At 49.5% G+C, this 14,531-nt stretch overlaps 1 pseudogene; it reads left to right on the top strand.

Annotated features, from left to right (window-relative positions):
• Positions 1-306: 306 nt before the first annotated feature.
• LOC147966277 (uncharacterized) lies at positions 307-11,478 on the top strand (annotated as a pseudogene).
• The last annotated feature ends 3,053 nt before the right edge of the window (positions 11,479-14,531 follow it).

Genomic DNA, 14,531 nt, shown 5'->3' with positions numbered 1-14,531 from the left:
GCATAGTCCGAATAGGGACATACTCATTACCATTTCACATAGGCTAGACTTCTAGGGTTTAGCCATTACGATCTCTTGGTAGATCAACTCTTGTAACACTCATATTCATCAAGATCAATCAAGCAGGAAGTAGGGTATTACCTCCATAGAGAGGGCCCGATCCTGGGTAAACATCGTGTCCCCCGTCTACTGTTACCATCGATCCTAGACGCACAGTTTGGGACCCCTTACCCGAGATCCGCCGGTTTTGACACCGACATTGGTGCTTTCATTGAGAGTTCCACTGTGCCATTGGCAAAGGACTCGATGGCCCCTTCGATCGTCAGTAATGGCGTCGTTCAGGGAGAAACCTTCCTCCCCGAACAAATCTTTGTGTTCGGCGACTTCATACTGCGGGCCAACTCGCTTGGCCATCTGGAGCAGGTCGGTAGCCATGCCCCTGGCCATCAGGTCAGATTTGGAAGCTTGAACTATGTCGCGGATATCCGTGGAGACTTGATCTTCGATGGATTTGAGACAGTGGCGATCGCTCCCCCTCCCTCCGATGAACATGACTTAAATCTGTCATCGAATCACATCCAGGAGATGGATCCTGTTGCTGCAACAGCCGCAGAACTGAAGCAGATCGTACCCTCCGAGGCCACAAAGCCCGTGGCGTTGGAGCCGCACACAGACTCGACACCCTGCAATGCTTGCGTCAATGGAACTCCGGACTCGTCTTCGGCTACACGTTTCGGATCGGGTGCGCCTGCGGACACCGAGCTGGATCGGTTATCGATTTTCAAATTTAGCGCCGCAGACATCTTCCAGCATTCACCTTTGGGTGACATACTAAACTCTTTAAAGAACTTGTCCTTGGAGGAAGACTCACAGCCGAACTATGTTCGGTTCAAGCTAGAGGCGGACGACGAGGAATTTTGCTTCCCACCCGCCACCCACTTCATAGCCACTGTCGATGACTTAACCGACGTGCTCGACCATGGCTCCGAAGACATCGACGATATGGACGATGATGCCAACCAGGAGCAAGGCCAAGACCCTCCATTTACTGGACGCTGGACGGCCACCTCTTCGTGCGACGTGTACATGGTTGATACACCTAAAGGATCGAGCGATGACAAAAAAGAGCCAGACGCGAATAAACCTTCTGCAACGCAGGCCAAGCGCCGGCACCCCAAACGCCGCTCTAAGACTCGACGCTCAAAAGGTGGCAACAGTGGCACCGGAGAAAATAGCACTCCGGGAGACACCGAAAACAACGAAGACCCTGTCGGAGCTACATCCGAACAGGAGGAAAATGACAATGAGCAAGATAACCCTGATGAACATGCCATAGAAGATGACTCGGAGGATGATAGTTACCGTCCACCCTCCGAGGAGGAGACAAGCCTCGGCAACGACGATTTCATCGTGCCTGAGGATCCTCTGGAGCAGGAGCGCTTCAAGCTACAGCTCATAGCCACTTCAAGGAGCCTGAAAAAGAAACATCAGCAGCTTCAAGCCGAACAAGATTTTCTCGTCGACAGATGGACTGATGTCCTGACAGCTGAAGAATACGGCCTCAAACGCCCAGCCAAGAGCTACCCAAAACGCAGACTGCTACCTCAGTTCGATGAGGAGGCACAAGATCCCATACCTCCCTCACGCAATGCGGACCGGCCACCACGTGGTCGGGATAGAGCGACGGACCGGCCACCCCACGGTTGGGATAAAACGGCAACCCAGGATGAACAGCAGCCCGCCCTACCACCTCGCAAAAACAGGGACAGACCAGCTCGGGACCATACATATGATCTTCGGCAGGAATTGGATAGTAGAGTAGGACATACAAGATCGATCTACGGATCACGAGGCCGTGCCTCAAGGCACGACGACGGCTACCTATTCGGACGTGACAAACCTAGCCTCGCCCGGGCCGAATGCCGCAGACGGACTCCATTAGAGCTACGCCGCAATACGGCCTAGTACAGAGGTGTCGCACACCCTCTCTGCTTCACAGATGAAGTACTAGATCACGAATTCCCCGAGGGGTTTAAGCCCGTCAATATCGAATCATACGACCGCACAACAGATCCCGCAGTATGGATCGAGGATTTCATTCTCTATATCCATATGGCTCGAGGAGATGACCTCCACGCCATCAAATACCTCCCACTAAAGCTCAAAGGGCCAGCTCGGCACTGGCTTAATAGCCTGCCTGAAAATTCTATCGGCAGCCGGGAGGACTTGGAAGAAGCTTTCCTAGACAACTTCCAAGGAACCTATGTCCAGCCACCAGACGCCGATGACTTAAGCCACATAGTTCAACAACCTGGAGAATCAGCCAGAAAATTCTGGACTAGGTTCCTAACCAAAAAGAACAAGATCGTTGACTGTCCGGATGCCGAGGCCTTAGCAGCCTTCAAACACAGCATCCGTGACGAATGGCTAGCACGCCACCTCGGCCAAGAAAAGCCGAAGTCCATGGCAGCCCTCACGACACTCATGACCCGCTTTTGCGCGGGAGAGGAAAGTTGGCTGGCTCGTAGTAACAACACAGCCAGCGAGGCAGGCCCCTCCGAGGCCAAGAATAACACTGGAAAGCTCCGGTGCAATAGACACAAATGCCGAAGCAATGGCAACAACATCGATGACACCACAGTCAACGCCGGATTCACTGGCTCCAAGTCCGGCCAACGGAAGAAGCCCTACAAAAGAAACAATGAAGGACCTTCCAGCCTGAACCGCATACTCGACCGTCCGTGCCAGATACACGGCACCCCGGATAAGCAAGCCAATCATACCAACAGGGACTGTTGGGTTTTCAAGCAGGCTGGCAAGTTAAATGCCGAAAACAAGGAAAAGGGATCACAAAGTGAGGACGAGGATGAAGAGCCCCGGCAGCCGAACACTAGGGGGCAGAAGAAATGTCCCCCTCAAGTCAAAATGGTGAGCATGATATACGCTACACACATCCCCAAAACGGAGCGTAAGCGAGCACTTAGGGACGTCTACGCGGTAGAGCCAGTCGCCCCAAAATTCAATCCGTGGTCGTCGTTCCCGATCACCTTCGATTGTCGAGACCACCCAACTACTATCCGCCACGGCGGTTCAGCCGCACTAGTCCTTGACCCAATTATTGATGGGTTTCACCTAACACGAGTCCTGATGGACAGTGGTAGCAGCCTCAACCTGCTCTATCAAGACATAGTGCGGAAGATGGGCATTGACCCCTCACGAATCAAACCAACAAAGACTACCTTTAAAGGAGTCATACCAGGTGTAGAGGCCCACTGTACGGGCTCAATCATGATGGAAGTGGTCTTCGGTTCTCCGGACAACTTCCGAAGCGAGGAGTTAATCTTCGACATCGTCCCCTTCCGCGGCGGCTACCATGCACTACTCGGACGAACAACATTTGCTAGATTCAACGCATTGCCACACTATGCTTATCTCAAGCTCAAGATGCCCGGTCCACGCGGCGTCATAACAATCAATGGCAATACGGAACGCTCCCTCCGAATAGAGGAACACACTGCCACCCTAGCAGCAGAGGTACACAGCGGCCTTCTCAAGCAGCACCATAGTGTGGCTGCCGAGCCCCTGGACATCGTTGTTTCGGACTACACTGCAGCAGGACAACGCGGCTCGTCAAGAGCTCGATTAGCAATTTGGCCTCCGTCTCAGTCCCGATGAAGTAGTGGCATTCGCACCACGCGTACATAATTACGCACTCAAAATCCCATGGACATCGACGGAGGCAGAAGCTAACCCGGGATCTACAGTTCGGCTAGACCGATCCCGGACGCACATACTTTCACCTTTTTTTCAGGTTCCTTTTCCCATGGGCCAGCTGACCAGTCCCTTTGAAGGATCGGCATACAAAGGATGCAAGCAGCATAGGTGCGTAGAGTAACCTCTATACGTCTTCTTGATGGTATTTATATTTATTTCCCAGGACCCGCACGCTGCGCCCTCTTGATTCTGGCATGTTAAATAGCCCAGAGGCTTATCGCACCATTTGTGCAAGATACGCCTTGATGTATCCACCCAGTTAGAAAATGGTTTGCGGCCCAGTTTCTGTGGTTTTCGCCTCTTACTTAATTTTATTTCGATCTGCTTATCGGCTGCATCGGTATTCTTTGGTGCGTCTCATATTCGCCAGGGGCTACTTATCGCCCCACAATACGGCAGCAAAGACCGAACACTTCTTATATATAAGTTCGGCACCCCGAATTTAGCATTATATGCATTGGCTCCGAATCATGTCTTTGGTCAATAGCTGGGTTGCCCGTCTCCTGTGCTTGCTACCCTACGTTCCGCTCTATCGGCTAGGGTAGTAAAGTGAGAAATACTGTGATTGTGCCCTGGCTTTGACCGGATGAGCACCTCAGTAGAGAAAGCCGAAAACTGACTGTCATGATACGACGAGAGCTGGTCAGCTGTTCGAGGGTTACAAAATTGTTGGAGATTTTTTCTGCATCATGCGAAGGATCGACACTTCCCGATCAGATGCGGACAGCACCCCGGCTCGGACCAGGGGCTGCGCACTTGCTTAATTATAAAACTCCTATGGCTAAGTGAGGGCATTTAAGCCGTATAGTCTGATTGCCTTGTTCGTTACGCTAAACAACTCCTCCAAAGGACCATATAATTGGATCAAGATTGTTTAGATCCCATCCCGAACACCTCCGTACTACCTACGCGAGGGCAGAAGCCAACGACTGGCCAAACCTCAGATTACAAATAATACGGCCGCACAGGAGGAAACAATTAAAGCATAACAAAATTACATTACAGGTTTTGTTTCCATAATATAATGCAAGGGCAACATGAACATATTTATTCAAATACAATGTCCTGCGAACATTGAGCTGCCACAAGTTGAGACCCTTCTGTGACATCCGCAAAATATCTCTCGGGTGTGCGGTGCTCCTTGCCCTCCGGCGGCCCGCTGGCAACTTCAACGGCGTTCATCTTCGCCCACCACATCTTGCAACGAGCGAAGACCATACGGGCACCTTCAATATAGGCAGAGCGCTTGACGACGTCCAGCCGCGGACAGGCTTCCACTAGCCGCCTCACGAGTCCGAAGTAGCTTCCGGGCATAGCTTCACCTGGCCATAGCCGGATTGTCAAATCCTTCATGGCTAGTTCGGCCACCCTGTGCAGCTCCACCAGCTGCTTCAGCTGATTGGTGAAGGACATGGGATGCTCTGGCGTCGCATACTGCGACCAGAATAGCTTCTCCGTAGAACCTCCTCCTTCGGCTCGGTAGAACTCTGCAGCATCTGATACGCTGCATGGTAGATCCGCAAAAGCCCCTGGGAAAATCCGAACTCAGGTTAGTAAAAGGTATTGCTTCTCCTCATACTTGCTTTGCATCTTAAATGCCTTACCCGCCGTGATCTTCCTGGCCTCCTGGATCTCCTGGAGGGCGGCCTGGGCCTCTTTCCGTGCGGTCTCCGCGCCCTGACGAGCCTTGGTGAGTTCGGCCTCTTGAGCCGACGCATCATTCTCCAAGGTCTCACATTTTTTCACTGCATCTTGGAGCTCCTGTTGGACTTCTTTGACCCGGGCCTTGAGCTTTTTACGAGCGGCCTGCTACTGGACAACTTTCTCCTCGGCCTCGCCCAAGGCCTTCCTCAGGGCCTCGACCTTGGTCGCGGCTCCTGCACATATTACGACATTACAGTCAATACACAACGCCTATGCTTTCCAAACACACAGCAAGATGTTACTCACCTTGCTTCACCTGAAGCCGCATTGTAACCTCGCTGTCGGTGTCAAAACCGGCGGATCTCGGGTAGGGGGTCCCAAACTGTGCGTCTAGGCGGATGGTAACAGGAGGCAGGGGACATGATGTTTTACCCAGGTTCGGGCCCTCTTGATGGAGGTAAAACCCTACGTCCTGCTTGATTAATATTGATGATATGGGTAGTACAATAGTAGATCTACCACGAGATCAAAGAGGCTAAACCCTAGAAGCTAGCCTATGGTATGATTGTTGTTCTGTCCTACGGACTAAAACCCTCCGGTTTATATGGGCACCGGAGAGGGTTAGGGTTACATAGTCGGTTACAATGGTAGAAGATCTACATATTCGCATCGCCAAGCTTGCCTTCCACGCCAAGGAAAGGCCCTTCCGGACACGGGACAAAGTCTTCAATCTTGTATCTTCATAGTCCAGGAGTCCGGCTGAAGGTATAGTCCGGCTATCCGAACACCCCCTAATCCAGGACTCCCTCAGTAGCCCCCGAACCAGGCTTCAATGACGACGAGTCCAGCGCGCAGATTGTCTTCGGCATTGCAAGGCGGGTTCTCCTCCAAATTCCGTGTACCTGTTGAATAAAGTCCGGTTTCTTGTAAACGTTGCGCTCCTTGGCTTCTACTCCCAATAATGGCCGTCTCCCACGTGTCAAACGAATACGAAAAGTCTGGGTGTTTTTACATTCACACCCCTAGCCGCATAAATGAGACGCCTATTTAAGGGGACGTGGATTTAGATCCAAACCACACCTTCTCCCCTCCGCGAGTGTTCATCAGAGCGCATCCGACAAAGGTCCATTCCACCATGGCCAGCCGTCGCAACTCCTCCTCTTGCCCTTCCGGCCCTCAGCCTGGAGATTGGGAGAGATGCTCCATCCCGCATAACGAGCTAGTGACGCTCCAGACCAAGGGATTTCTCCCCCCGGCCTATATGGTCCCGGTCCGAGCCGGTCTTGCCACCTATAATGGCGGAGAACAAGCGGAGAGTGCCCCTAATCCCTCCAAAGGAGAGCGGGTATGCCTTGTCCCTTATTTAATAAGAGGGCTCGGATTTCCAATTCATCCGTTTCTCCAGGGGCTCCTGGAGTTCTATGGTCTCCAGCTGCACAACCTCACACCTGCCTCCATATTGCATATCGCGGGCTTTATAGCCCTTTGCGAGCTGTTTTTGGGCGTTGAGGCTCATTTCGCGTTTTGAAGAGGCTATTCTGCCTAGTGCCCCGTTCTCAGGAGGGGTCAATATATCAAGTGGGCGGAGCCGAAGTGTGGCGCATCGCCGGGACCGGATATCTATCCAGAACCCCAAAGAAGGCGTCCGAGAATTGGCCCTCAGAATGGTTTTATATAGAGGACGTCCCACTGCCGGACCCTGTTCGGATCGGCCTTCCTGAGTTTGACACTGCTCCCCTGAAGAAGCGCCTAAGCTGGCGTCCACAAAGCCCTCGGAGGGAAAGTGACAGGGATGTCCTTTACCTGATGGGCCGGATAAGATTATTAGCTCATTCCGTACTAACCATGATAGGAGTCATGGCCGCATGCATCATGTGGGGGGTGTAGCCGCTTCAGTATAGAGGCCACCCCATGTGGGACTGCAACGGGGAGGACGACGCCACCCGTTACGGCCGTAAGGGACCGGACTCAGCTGCCGCTCTAATAAAGATCTTGTCCGCTTTGTACAAGGGAGAAGAGGAGGAATTTCTCCGCGTCAACCCTCAGGGTGGATTTACCATGTATAATCCTCCCAGCTGGGTAAGTGGACACTTTTACTTGTCCATCCATTTTGCATTCCCATTGTCAAGTATATAGTCTAACGACTTAAACGCAGGAGCTGCGCTAGGCTGTTAAAGAAATAAACAGCCCCCCTCCACAACCCGAGGATCCGGGACGGTCCCTCGACCCGGCCTCCCAAGAGGATTCGGACTTATCTATGGAGCTAATTGATGGGGTGTTTCATCAATTGAGCAAGGACAATGCCTTGGTGGCCATTACGGCCGATTACCCAGGGCTACTCCCAGCCTCCCAGGTAACTGAGATCGAAATCCCAGCACTTCGAACGAGGGCCCGTCCTCGTGTGTTTTCGATTACCGTATAACAACCGCGTTTTGCAGAGGAGGTCCCTGAGGCAGGAGGCCGAGCCTGCGGCGACTAGCCAACGAGGGGCCGCAAGGCCCCAGGGGCTGAAAAGGAGAGCGGTCCGGACTGAGACACCGGCGCAAAGGTATAACGTGCCATCTCATCCCCTGATGTTATTCCTTCAAGGCATGTTAACACTCGTGCTCTCTTCAGGACAAAGAGACCTCGCTGGACTATATCCGGAGAGGTTGTCCATCGCGCCTCCACCAGCCAGGCTCCAAAGCCTGGTCCGGAGGCGGAGGTGAACACGAGGCGCGCGCCGGACGCTCCTCCAACAGAGGATGCGGACAGGTTGTCTGCCACCAATTCCGAGGTGGAGAGTGCCATGAACCATAGGCGTCGCCGGACAGTTCTTCGTGATGCTTGTTTCTCCCCTGAGGCATTGGATGCCTTCAATTCGGGAGACGCGTACCTCCGTGCCGCTCAAGATGGTCTAGCCAGAGCCACAGAGCAGTATGTGAAAGACATACGTGTGAGAAAATTTGATGGTTATATATATCAGTAGCCCCCGAGACTTGAAACAGTTAGAATAACTGATTTAAGGATCATGTAATATGCAGGTTCTTTCAGAGAAGAATACCCAACTGTCCTAGGAGCTAGAAGAGTGCAAAGCCCAACTTGAGGCCGCACTAGCCGCGACAGGGGAGCCCAAGGAGACCCCCTCTGGTAATATATGCTTCAAAAAGATAATTATTGTGTGAAGTGCGGCGTGTGTGCAAATCTGACAAATGAAATTGTAGATGGCGCCGGATTAGATCCGGAGAAGCAACAACTCCTACGTTAGCTAAAGGTTGGTAAGATCGTGTTGACAAAGGTGAGGCGGGAGAAGAATGATCTCCAGGATGCCAACACCAAGCTGGGTGTTGAACTAAAAGATGTTCGTGCCCAGCTATCGGACTCCGCTAAGGAGAATCAGCGGCTTCGACGCGGCATATTTAGTAAGTGCTTAAACGAGCTTTGGAAAAAGAGTTCGGCGAGGAAGTCGACTAACAGAGTAATGTCTGTAGGTGTGCTAACAGGTCGTCCTGCAGAGGAGATGCCCGGTTCTGCGGGTGACCTTCTTCCCGAGCTCTCGCAACTGCACGAGCGAGTTCGGCAGGTGATGCAAAGCGTCACCCAGGCCTTGTGGCCATCCATCTCCATGCCCGAAGGTCTTGGAGAGCTGGCAGAGAAGCTGAAGGGAGCGCGGCGGCGCTTCCGACTGTGGAAGATATCAGCCTGCCAGCAAGGCGCTAGGGAGGCCTGGGCCATGGTGAAGACGCGGTACACAAAGGCTGACCCCAACCACATGGCCGAGGTTGGTCCTGTGGGGCCCGATGGGAAGGAGATCCCTGTAAGCTTAGTATACGGCCAAGCAGAATTGGCCGCAAAGTATTCCCAGCAGGACTGTAAATTAGACAGCCTGTTAGATGGTATTGAAGAGGAATACAATCAGTCAGAATGACTATGTAATTTAATTGACATTTGTAATGCCTTCTAGCCGGATTGTAGATCGTTTGTCATGGCCGACCTTTTCGCTTCAACCTCGGGACTTGACGGTCCGGAGTGTGTCCGAATACCCTCGCGGTTATGTAAGAACCGGGGTATGCATGGAGACCAGGCGTAGGGGTCATTAGTGCTTGAATAGACAAGTGCCCAACTAGTTATGTTATATTACATGGTTAGTAAGAAACATCTTCCAGGGAGAATAGTTCCATTAAGGGTTCCTTTCCCTGGGAGGCATGCCCTAAAGTGCATGTCCATGCTGCGAAAAGAGACGCAGAAAGAAAATCGTCTGGGGGCGCATAAATGAATAAGTTAAAAGATCATCTTTAGTTCGCCGACCGAATATTCCCTTAAGAACGCTAGCTATCGGCTTCACCCAGTCTGAGGTACACATCCGGATGACCCGGTAGTAACAATCGCAGAGGTGCTCCCTTTACCAACTAGCCGAACAATCGGGAACGTAGGGGTAAGCACAGGAGCCAGGCAACCCAGCTTGGCCAAAACTTAAGTCATATCGATCTTATATTTACTAATTGGAGGCACCATAAGAGTTATCATAACAGTCCAGATCACTAAAATTAATTACACCGTTGATTTAGATACTTGGTCAATCTTAACCCCACGATTTATGTTACTCTCGCGATGAAAAGAAAAGACCCAATATAGACGTGACAAGGACCAAACCTGAACCTATACGTGTTCCCCCCAAAAAAGAAAAAACTAACCTACACGTATTGCTCCATCCCTACAGTCTCCCTTTATGAATAGCCACACGTACCTCTTCCTAAAAAATGCATCAAGTAAAAAAACACGCATACCTCTCGATTTGTTTTCTCGAGCGCCGGCTCTGTCACCGTATCCTCAAGATCGGCGTGGCATCTACGTTGCTCCTCGCCCTTGCCGTGAAGCCAGCCAAAGCCTCCACTCCATCAACCTCGCCGGCTCCACCATGGTATCCTCAAGATCCGTGTGGCCTCTACGTCGGCTGTCTTCTTCCTCGCATCTCCCTTGCTGTGTAGCTTGCCAAGGTGTCCAGCCCCTCCTCCATGTTCTCAACTTCAGATCACATCAAGCTCAATAGGCCAAGGTTATCTCCTCCGCTTTGACGATGAAATTGGCAATCTGCGTCCAATTGAATCAGCCATATGCAGAAGTCGTGTCTTCCTCCTCATGGAATCTCTGTTGGATCATATACGCTCCATAGCTGGCAGCAGCAATTGTCGAAATTTGGACCATCCACATCAGATCTATGCAGCTATAACATTGGCCAGTTAAGCAACACCATCTTTCTTTATCGAACCATGTGCCAAATCAATCTAGAAAAATTGAGGATCTAGCTGAGGATTTATTCTTACAGATTTATTGGTAAAGCTTCTTCTGTACAATAATTGGATGGAAACCGCATAGGGAGCAGTGTCATCTTCATCCTGCTAAAACTATATGGCCCAAGGTGCCCAAACCATGAGCTGATGGAACATTCAAAGTTTCAGGTGGGTTAGGTTCGTGCTGCTTACAATCCTGCAATAATGCCTATAAAAATGTTTTTTCTCTAATTGTGCGTACTATCAAATTTCTACTGGATGATGCAAAATATTACGTGCAGATAGCTGTGTCCAAACATGCACGTTGTAGACCTGTTAATATTAAATTTTCAGTACTTAGATTTCTTCAGATGCTTTTAATTAAGCAGTGCTCTAGCAAAAGAATACTCATTTTGCTTACTGTTGTTGCTACATAACGCTTGGAGTTTGTTGTTGTTGCTCAGCTTGGCTCGATGCTTGAATGGATGTCTACTGAGTTGGAAAGGAGTATGAAGTGATCATGATAGCAGTTGTCTAGTTCAGGTATAAACACATTCATTCTTCATCTCATTTTTTTCTACTATTTTTTGTAATAATAACATAATGATACAAAAACGACTCCAATGTTTAGCTAAATATATAAGAGAATGCCTTATTTTTTTTCACATGTGCTACGGTACAGATAGCATTCCCTGCCATGGCGAGGGTATGGTTCATAGATCTCAAGGTTTCGAGGAGAAATACAGGGAGGATTACAGAGAGGAAGAGAGGCTTGGGGAAGAAGAAGCTCAGAGAGAAGATCTGGATTTGATACAATACTTTTTCATACCCCCACTCTTACACATGCCACGTCTATATATCTGCGTCGATGAGCCGGACCCTCGGCCCACGGTCTAAGGCCCAGGTTGCCAGGCGTTGCACTCCCCCCTCCTTAAGCAACAGCTTGTCCTCAAGCTGTAGGAAGCTCTGTCAGTGCACTGGACCACTCCCAGGTCGCCATGGACAGCGGTAGCCCTGACCACGCAATTTTGTACTGCTTGCGTGTACGTCCTCCGACACGTACCCACCGAGATGCCAGAACCTGCGCCGGTTTGGACGATGCGGTCAGTTGCTGCGCGTACTGAAGCTCTTCAGTAGTGCTTCCTTCACCTGGTGGTGCGGCCGGCTTGAGCAAAGAGACGTGTACCACCGGGTGGATCTTGCTGTGTTCTGGTAACTGGAGACGATAAGCAACGTCCCCAATTCGCTCCAAGACCTGAAAGGGACCAAAATATTTGAAACCTAGTTTGTGGTTAGTGCGACGAGCCACCGATTGTTGCATATACGGTTGAAGTTTCAGATATGCCCGATCGCCTGGTTGGAAAACCCGCTCAGAGCGATGTTTGTCTTCCTGAGTCTTCATGCGCTGTTGAGCACGTTGAAGTTGATCACGTATAAGTGCAGTCATGGCATTTCTCTCTGACAACCAGCTGGTCAGGTCTGTAGGTGTATCTGACTGCAGATTTTCGACGCCCAGATGTCTTGGTTCATACCCATAGAGAACTTTGAATGGTGTATGTCCATGAGCAGAATGAAATTTTGTATTGTACCAATATTTAGCTTGTGAAATCCACTGTGCACATTTCTTGGGTGCAGAATGCACCATGCACCTTAAAAAGGTTTCCACACACTGATTGAGTTTCTCTGTTTGACCATCAGTCTCAGGGTGGTTGGCAGTGCTCATGTTCATCTTGGTGTCAGTAAGTTTGCATAGCTCTTGCCACACATTGCTTGTGAACAAGGGATCTCTGTCAGTTATGAGAACTTTAGGTAGTCCATGCAGCTTATACACATTGTCCAAATAGGCTTGTGCAACCGATAGGGCAGAAAAGGGATGGCAAAGTGGTATGAAATGACCATATTTGCTGAACTTGTCAATGACCACAAAGATTGTATCATAGTTCTTGCTTTTGGGAAGACCACTGATGAAAGCCATACTGACCATATTCCAAGATTCTGTAGGTATAGGAAGAGGGCTAAGTAACCCTGATTTCTTTATGTGTTCTGATTTAGCTTGCTGACAAATAGAACATGATTTGACATACTGTTCCACAGACTGTTTGAGAGCAGGCCAGGAGAAAAGTGCTTTCACTCTTTGATATGTGGCTTGCACCCCAGAATGCCCACCAATTCCACTTGAGTGCAATGAGAGCAAAATCGCTTGCTGTGCTTCTTTGTTGGTGCCCAACCAAACTCTCCCCTTGTGCCTGATAATTCCTTGTTGCAAGGAAAAACCCTTGTTATTGCTGCCAGTTACACTTAATTCGGTGAGCAATTCTTTTGCTTGAGGATCTGTCAGATACCCATCAGCTACCACTTCCAACCACTGGGGTGTGCAGTAAGACAAGGAGAATATTGTCGGTTGTGTTTCCACTCTGGAGAGAGCATCAGCAGCCCCATTTTCTAACCCTTTTTTGTACACCACACTGTATTTGAGGCCCATAAGTTTTAACAAGGCTTTCTGTTGAATATGGTTGGAAATTTTTTGATCCTGAAAATGTATCAAACTGCGGTGATCGGTGCTGATAGTGAAGTGATCATGTTGCAAATAAGATTTCCACTTTTCCACTGCTAGCAAAATGGCCAAACACTCATTTTCATAGGTGAACAGCCCTTGTGCTTTAGGGCCTAGAGCTTTGCTGAGATATGCAATAGGATGCCCTTGCTGCATCGGGACTGCTCCAATCCCCACATTACTGGCATCTGTTTCTATTGTGAATGGTTTACTGAAGTCTGGTAGTGCTAACACTGGAGCAGTGATCAATGCAGTCTGTAGTTGTTGGAAGGCTTCTTGATTGGTGGGTGTCCACACAAACAAAGTGTTTTTCTTCAGTAATTCAGTTAAGCTTCTACTGATGATGCCATAGTTCTTGATGAACTTTCTGTAATATCCTGTGAGCCCCAGAAATCCTCTCACTTGTTTGACATTAGTGGGAACAGGCCAGTCTTTAACTGCTTGCACTTTAGCAGGGTCTGTACTCACTCCATCCTTGCTAATGACATGACCCAAGTATTCTAGTTTCTGTTGAGCAAAAGAACACTTGCTTAACTTCACATAAAGTTGGTTAGTAGCTAGCAGGTCAAACACTTCCTTAAGATGCTTGAGGTGTTCTTGGAATGTAGCACTGAACACCAATATGTCATCCATAAAACAGAGCACACATTTCCTGAGTAAAGGGGCTAAAACAGTATTCATCCCAGTCTGAAAAGTAGCAGGCCCTTCAGTCACTCCAAAAGGAATGACTTTAAATTCATATAATCCATTGTGTACTTTAAAAGCAGTTTTATGCTCTTCCCCTTCGACCAGTCGAATTTGGTGGTATCCTGCCCTCAAATCCAGTTTGGTGAACCACATAGCTCCAGCTAACTCATCCAATAGCTCATCCACAACTGGCATGGGGTATTTATGTTTCACAGTGATTGCATTCAAGTGACGATAATCCACACAAAAACGCCAAGTACCATCCTTTTTTTGACTAATAAAACAGGAGAAGCAAATGCACTGGAGCTTAGTTGAATGATACCTTGTTGTAACATAGCAGCTACTTGTTTCTCTATCTCATTCTTTTGGATTGGATTATATCTGTAGGGTTTGACATTGACAGGCAAGGCCCCAGGTAACAGAGGAATTTTATGATCAAAACTTCAGTGTGGAGGTAGAGATGTAGGTTCTGAGAACAAGGTTTTGTGATCATCGAGCAGTTTCTGCACTTCTTCAGGCACAATGTCAGACTGAAGTGAAGTATCAGATATGTGATATAACTGAATAATGTGATCAACAGCCTTAGTCTGCAATAAACCTTTCAGTTCCTGTGCTGACATTTG

Source organism: Triticum urartu, chromosome 6A (genome assembly GCF_056163025.1).
Source record: "Triticum urartu cultivar PI428250 chromosome 6A, HENAU_Tu73, whole genome shotgun sequence".
In the NCBI taxonomy this organism is placed as follows: Eukaryota; Viridiplantae; Streptophyta; class Magnoliopsida; order Poales; family Poaceae; genus Triticum; species Triticum urartu.
This window is presented reverse-complemented; position numbering and strand designations above follow the sequence as displayed.